Source organism: Canis aureus, chromosome 10, assembly GCF_053574225.1.
Source record: "Canis aureus isolate CA01 chromosome 10, VMU_Caureus_v.1.0, whole genome shotgun sequence".
Taxonomy (NCBI): Eukaryota; Metazoa; Chordata; class Mammalia; order Carnivora; family Canidae; genus Canis; species Canis aureus.
In genome coordinates, this window is record NC_135620.1 from 63942435 (window position 1) to 63950043 (window position 7609).

General features: G+C 39.8%; 1 long non-coding RNA gene across 1 annotated transcript; it reads right to left on the minus strand.

Annotated features, from left to right (window-relative positions):
- Nucleotides 1–1300: 1300 nt before the first annotated feature.
- Nucleotides 1301–6742, minus strand: LOC144321781 (uncharacterized). The gene is made up of 3 exons (XR_013387298.1): nt 6583–6742; nt 3549–3684; nt 1301–2380 (listed from the first exon to the last, which is right to left on the minus strand). It is a non-coding gene; the product is annotated as an uncharacterized LOC144321781 (long non-coding RNA).
- Between the last annotated feature and the right edge of the window lie 867 nt (nt 6743–7609).

The following is a 7609-nucleotide window of genomic DNA, read 5'->3' on the forward strand; positions in this document are numbered from 1 at the left end:
TAATAAATGTTGTAACTATATATTTTGCCCTGTATCCCCAGACACCTCCATACACACACATGCACACACACACACAAAAGTGATAAGGAAAAGCAAAGGACAATATATGCAGCACTATTTTCTTGTGTCATGGTTAATTTTATTTGTCAACTTGGCTGGGACACAGGGTACCCAGATATTGGACTAAAAATTATTTATGGGTGTGTCTTTGAGGATGAGATTAGCATTTGAATCAATAGACTGAATAAAGCACATTGCCCTCCCCAGTGTGAGTGAGCCTCATCCAAGTCATAGGGGGTGGGAACAGAATAAAAAGTGGAGGAAGAAACAACTGACTTTCCGCCTGACTGAGCTGGGACATCAGTCTTCCCTTGCATTTGGACCAGGAAATAGACCTTTCAGTCTTCTAGTTCTCAGGCGGATGGGCTTGAACTAGAACTATATCATCGGCTTTCCTGGGCCTCCAGCTTGCAAATGGCAGATTGTTGGACTTCTTAGTCTCCACAGTCACATTAGCCAATTCCTTAGAGTGACTCCTCCCCACCCCTCCCAATATATATTCTGTTGGTTCTGTTTCTCTGGAGAAGCTTAAAACACCCTAAGATAGTGAAATAAATTGACTAGTAGGCTACTGACATGGGTACAACATATTGCCACAAGAGACTTGAGGTTGAGATGGGCCCCTTCCATCTCTGATCCCATGCAACATGCTCTATTTCTATGCTTGTAAGTATTTCTCTGGAAGAGGTTGAAAAGAATGCTATAGGCAAACAGGAATTTACTGAAGGAGTATCAATCAGAGGTCTCACAAGATTAGATTCTAGAAGGACCACTGACTGATGCTACAAGAAGCTAATGGAGCAAAGTGGGCTAAAAACTGAGACATAGATTCAATCAATATAGTCCATTACCCAGGTGAGAAATAATGAAAGCTGGAACCCAGACCCTGAATATGAATAAAAAATATATTTTTAAAAATGAAGAAGCTTTACCACTTCTGGTCATGAGTGGCTTTTGTCAACCATGGAGACTCCTTCTAACCTGGCTCTATATAACTTGATGTCTAAGCTACTCATAATCAATTGATTCAGTGTTTCAAGGCCTTAGTTCCACATAACTATTTGAGAGGAGCTGAAATGGCAAAGAATTTCCACTCCCTTCACCTAAGGCCAGACTATGAGCTCACCAGATACAAACATAGCCACCTAGGCCCATTTCTCCATTATTGGATAGTCAGAAAATAGAAAGATAACATGTTTTCTTTAATAAAATCTGCATATGAAATAGAAATTAGATTCAAAGCATGAAAGGGGAGGAAGAAGAAAAGTAAAATAGACATTTGTTAGAAGATGGCAGTATGGTAGTCACTGTGCAAGGCACTTCGATCATCCTCTGCTTGTGATATCCCCCCTAAGGTAGGAACAACTCCTCCTGCTTTATGGTTAGAGCAGGGTAAATTTCCCATGGTCATATAGGTGTTGACATAGGAGTCAAGATCCCAAACAGATATATCTACCTTCAGAACACATGTTTCTCCTGGCCTCTGTATGATGCTGTTTGATCTAGCATGCAGGCGTGACTGGCTTTTGGGACTATCCCTCTTAGAATAGCATTTTGCTTCCTGGCAAGAAAACAGGAAGCCCAATATAGTCTCACTAGCCTCTTTCTGGAACAAGTAGGTCTTCCTCAAGTTCCTTTCATGATTAAATTTTATCCCCAAAGGCCCAAAATTAGGTCACTTACATCTATGAGTTCCAGTTCCATTTCACCTACTTAATTAACAAACTTTAATCCAGTGCCTTCTATATGCCAAGCCCGAGGCCAGGCTAGAGAATATGTATAGGCTGACCCTGCCCTCAAGAAGCTGTCAGGATAGAAGAAATGAGTCATGCATATCAATTGTCCTAATGTAAGATAAACATAGATGATTACCATATTAAAGACACATTTGGAGTGATACAGAAGTTTTAGAAGAGATCATCCAAGTAAAACTTGATAGATGAGGGGGCATTTGGACTGGGCTGGGAAGGACACACTGAAGTTAAATGTGTAGCATTGGCGTGCAGTGTGGGGGTGATAATAAACAGAGGCCCCAAAGCTGGTAATCAAGAGCATGGGCAGGGAGCTGCAGGAAGCAGTGTGGTGATGAGAAGCCCCATCCAAAGGCAGTGAGGACTGGGTGCTGGATGTTTTTCCTCATTCTGACACTGACATTTGAGAGTTTGATTGCGTTCCTGGCTATTCTCAGGAGTGGCTGTGGCAATCTTCGAGGTTGGTGCAAGGCTGAGGACTTCTATCTTTGTGCAGTCTTTTTCCTTTTGATGAGTCCCTGGACATATGAAATCCACCTCCTCTCCTGGTACTGTTATCAAACCTCATACTTGCATTCAAAATGGGGTCAAAAAAGAAGAGAAGAAAAGGGCAATTGATTTGTATGTTTCAGTCATTTCCTTGGGAACACGCTGAGCTTTTACTCTGGGGTGACTGCGAAAGAGACCCTGCCTGTGATTAGATCTGTCAGGCAGTGGCTGTGTTACACTAGGTACCTGGGGAAATAAAACCACGGGCAATTGCCAGTGCCTGCATGCTCAGAAAGCTGTCTGCGTGCAGTACAACAATGGTCGAGTTTGTGTCTATGTGAGTGTGTGTGTGTGTGATGTGTGTATGTGTGTGTATATGTGTGTGTGTGTACAGGAACCACGTGGCTAGGATTTGGCAGGGGGATCCGAGATTTGAATCGTTGATTTGAATTGTTGATTTGAATTTGGACAGATGATCTGTAAGACTCCTACTCAAATCTCAGGTTATAGGACTCTGTATATTTGGATGCAATGAAGTGATATCTAAAGATACATGAAGTTGATAGGTAGGTCCCTATTTTACCTCTCATCTTGACTCTGTCCATTCCAAATACCATGCAGCTGCCAGAGTGACATTTCTAAAATATAAATCTGACCACATCACCCTCCTTTTCTTGCTTACAAACCTTCTGTGTCTCCCCCTTATCTAGAGGATAAAGCCCACACCACCCAAGGCTTACCATGACCTGGCCTCAGCTTCTGCGGCCAACATTCCCCACATACCCTTTATGATCCAGCAACAATGGATTGTGTGCACACATCTTCCTGCTTATATTGCTTCCCCTCCACCTGCCCCCTTCTCTATCTCAATCACACACACACACAGACACACATACACGTCCAGAATCTCCTTCTCAATCTTTCTTCCTAGCTAACATTCCCTCGTTTTGTTTTTTTTTAAATAAAGACTCAGCTCAGTTCTTATTTCCTTCAGAAACTCTCCTTAATGGCACTAGTCTCAGAGCAGTATCTATATTTCCTTCTCATCCTTAAAATATTGAATTCTAAACTGCCTTCTTATATGATTCCTTCTCTAAACCATAATCTCCGTCCGGACAGGTACTTGATTTTATGTATCTTTGAATCCTTCCTGCCTAAGTCAGGGTCTGGCACAGTGCTGCACACAGTGAGTGAACACTGCATAAATACTGGATGAAAAGGATGGATGGATAGTAGGTGGAAATGTACTTTAAAAAGTAGATAAATTTCAGGATTCTGTTTCCAATCTTGATGTGATGATTGATTTTATGTAGGAACTCGATGGGGCCGGGGGATGCCCAGATCACTGCTTAAACATTACTTCTGGGTGTGTTTGTGAGTGTTTCTGGAAGAGATTAGCATTTGAATTAGTGACCCAAGTAAGGCAAATCATGTGAGAGGGCAATGTTCAGTCTGCTAAGAAACTGGATGGAACAAACAGGTGGAGGAAGCATTGAATTCTCTCCCTGCCTGACTGCTTGAGCTGAATCAAAGGTCTCCTCTTGCCCTCACTTCTCCTGTTTCTCAGGCCTTCAGGCTCAGGATGGCATCTACACTATGGACTAAACTGTTCTCAGACCTTCAGACTATATCACAGGCTTTCCTGGATCTCCAGTTAGCAGATAGCAGATTATAAGATTCTCTGCCTCCATAATCAGGAGAAGCCAATACCTTATAACAAATTCTATACAAATAAATAGGAGACATATACCCTATTGGTTTTATGTCTCTGGAGAACCTTGACTAATACACTTGGCAAGGCATTATTTTCTGTAATTTTAGCTACTGTGCCACAGAAAGGCAAATGTCACCCAGCTAAATCTTTAAAACTGCAATCAGAGTCCCTTATTCCTGATATAGTGCTCATTCCTCTGTCCTTTAGCACCTCTCAGAGACTAAGTACCCTTTGGTTTGAATCCTGAATTGCTTAGACTTTGAATTCAACAGCTCAGAAGAACCTAAAAGAAAATGCATCCTACTACATCCCCCTATTCTCTCCTTTCAGTAAATAATTAAAAACTAGAAGTGGTCAAGTGACTCGACACCTCATTCATCCTTCAAAATCCTACTCAGTCATAATCACTATTGTCATCATGAGTAACTGTAGAATGACGACAGTGATCGATGCTACAGAGGAGTAGGCGGTATAACAAAAGCCTATGATACAATAAAGAAAACTAACCAAATCAGCAGTCTGATGATTAGCTAATTAATCATTAAATAAATATTCATTGAATGAATACTATGTGCTAGAAACTCTCAAGTGCTGAGTACATAAGAGTAAGTAAACCATCTAAATCCCTGCTGCATGGAGCTTACATTTTAGTGGGAGGGAAGAGACAATAAATACAAGGAAATAGATGCTATTTTGGAGAGTGATATAACAGACATTAGCTGGCAAGCAGAAAAGAGTACTTCAAGAAGTAGAAAGAACATAGACAAGATCCCCAAGGAGTGTGAGGTCATAGAATGTTTGAGGAACTGAAAGATTCCTATGATTCAAACATAGAGATAAGGGTGTCACAAAAAAAGACACCAAAACTGGTTAGTCATATCTCAGATCATGCTGACCCTTGAAGGTCATGCTGAATTTGGATTAGATGCTCAATGTAAGAGAAATCATTAATGATTTTTAAAGAGGAAGTGGTATGATTAGAGAGGGGTGTGTGTGTGTGTGTGTGTGTGTGTGTGTGTGTTTTAAATATCTGGTCATCATGTAGAAAATTATTAGGAAGGAAACAGCAATTACTTTGGAGAGATAAGTTAGGATGATATCCTGATTACTCAGGTGAGTGATAATGGTGGTCTAGACTAGGGTGGAGCAAGGAGAAATGAAGTCAGGTGAAGAGATATTTTAGAGTTAGTGGAGAAAGAAATGTCAGGGTCGACACATAACTTTCTATCTTGAGCAATTCGGCAGTTGATTATGCCACTTAATGAGAATGGTAACACTGCAAGAAGAACTTATTTGGGATAGGAAGAGTCAGGAAACCAAGAATTACATTTTGGACATGTCATGGTCATGATGCTCATGAAACATCAGAGTGGAGGTATTAGATAATCTACTGGATTATATGAACCTCTAGTTCACAAAACATTGGTGTTGGAAACTTAAGCCTAGGAATCTTGAAATATGTAGAGAATATATGAGGCCATGAGAGGGGATGAGTTCCCTTTAGGAGAAGTCAAGATGTGGAGAAACTACAAGAAACAATGTGAAGAAGAGTCAGCAAAGGAGACTGAGAGGCAGAAGCAAAGGGGTAAAAGAGGAGATTGTGATGTTTGAGAGGCTGAGGAAAGAGTGTCAAATGCTGCTGAGATTTCAAACAAGATGCTGGCTCAAGATTATTTATTGTGATTGTAACAAGGTGGTTATTGAACATCTTATCAAAAGCAGGTCTAAAGAACCGAGCCAGATAGGATGGATTGAAGAGTGGATGGGAGGTATGTTCAGACACCGTGTGTTACAATTTTCTCTTTGAGGAGTTGGCTGTGAAAGAAAGTAGTTTCTATCACAAATTTGCTGAAATGATGAATTTTGGTTTTTTATCCAATATCTATCCATGTTGCTGGGCTGTAAACTTCTTAACATCAGGCAATACATCTTTCTTATTTTCTTCTGTATATTCAAGACCTAACACACTTCTCAGTTCATAGTAAAGGTTAGTAATATTTGACATATTTGACAAGTAAATGAATAAAATAAGTAAAATGAATAAAAATAAGTAAATAAGAACCTAGAGAATATCTTGGACACCTATTTTTGGGAAAATGATAAAGTTGCATTTAGAATATATTCATGACATTGAAAGTTAATTTGTTGGAAGCAGCTATATTGTCATGTTCTGTCACTGTCAGGAAGAGACTTTGGGCTGAAAAAAAAAAACCCATAATCCCTGTTCTGCTATTTTTTGGAAAAGAATTCCACTGTGACTGTTGTTTCCTTGAACCTTGCCTTTTCTTTGTCTCTAATGCTGTTGTCTTAATTCCAGCCGTTATTACTCTTCATCTATTCCAATGCAATTTTTAAGTGCTCTAGGCATTGCAATCCCTTTGCTGCAATCTGTAAATCAAAATCAAAATAACACCAAACTATAAAACCCAAAGTTTATGCATATACTGATATTAAAAGAAGAACTTTTCTCTATATTTCATTGCTTGCAAAATTCCGGATAAATCATGCAACTGACACAGGCTCATTCACCCCTGCATTATTGAAGCCCTAAGCATGAGTTTAACCCACCTACTCAGGAATTCATTATTCCTCCAGGCTAGTTTCTCTCCAGTTTGCCCTCTTTTGAGTGATCTTAAAACACAGATGTGATCTTTTCATGTGAAATCCTTCATTAGGTCCCCATGACCTATAGGACAAAATTCATTTTCCTAGCCTGACTTAAAATGTTTCTGGTTTTATGACCCCTGAAAATTCCCTGGCCTCATCCATTGTCACAATACACATGTGTTCCAAACCATTCTGGATTGTTTGTAGTTCTCTGCACACCTATAGGGTTCTAATGAAAGAGTCTAAAATATAAAGAAATCTAGAATAAATCAAAAGGGCTGAAGTATTGGAAGGTTTTCCAGGTCGATGAGAGATTAAATATATTTGGTCTCACGTCAAGAGCTTGAATTAGGGCCAAGGAAAGAAAGAATAAGGGAAATAGTTCTTACTCATGGGGAATAAAAATATTTTAACTTACAGAGCTATGTAAAGATGAAATGGGCTACCCAGTAGGGTAATGAGGCCCCATCCCTGAGGGGTATGCAGGCAGAAGCTGAAGGACTATTTGGTGAAATGCAACAGAGTAATTTCAGTTATCTAATAAGGCATTTTATTGGATAACCTTGAACATCTCTTCCATACAGAAATCCCATAAATCTGAAATAAGTGAAGAAGAGGGAAAAAGAATTGAAATCTGAACAGGTTGGGTGATACATTTTAAACTTCCTATTGATGTAACTGAAAGTCTAAATTTATGGAAGAACAACATTTGATGGAATTTATCTACTAAGCCAAAGAGACCAGGCAAAAGGAAATAAGCCAATTGAAAAAAATACTCCAAGGAATCAGCTCTGCCCTGGTCCTCTTGTACTCTTGAACTTCATCATTTCTACCATCACTTCACTTTCCTGTGAGTGATGGATTTTTGTAAAATGTGAACACAGAGAACTAGAAATGGATCCCCCCTCCAATGGGCTAGTTTTGAAAGTAGAAGAGACAGGCAGAAGGAAACTTCTCCAGCAGAGGAGAGATGCAAGGAATGAAGGGA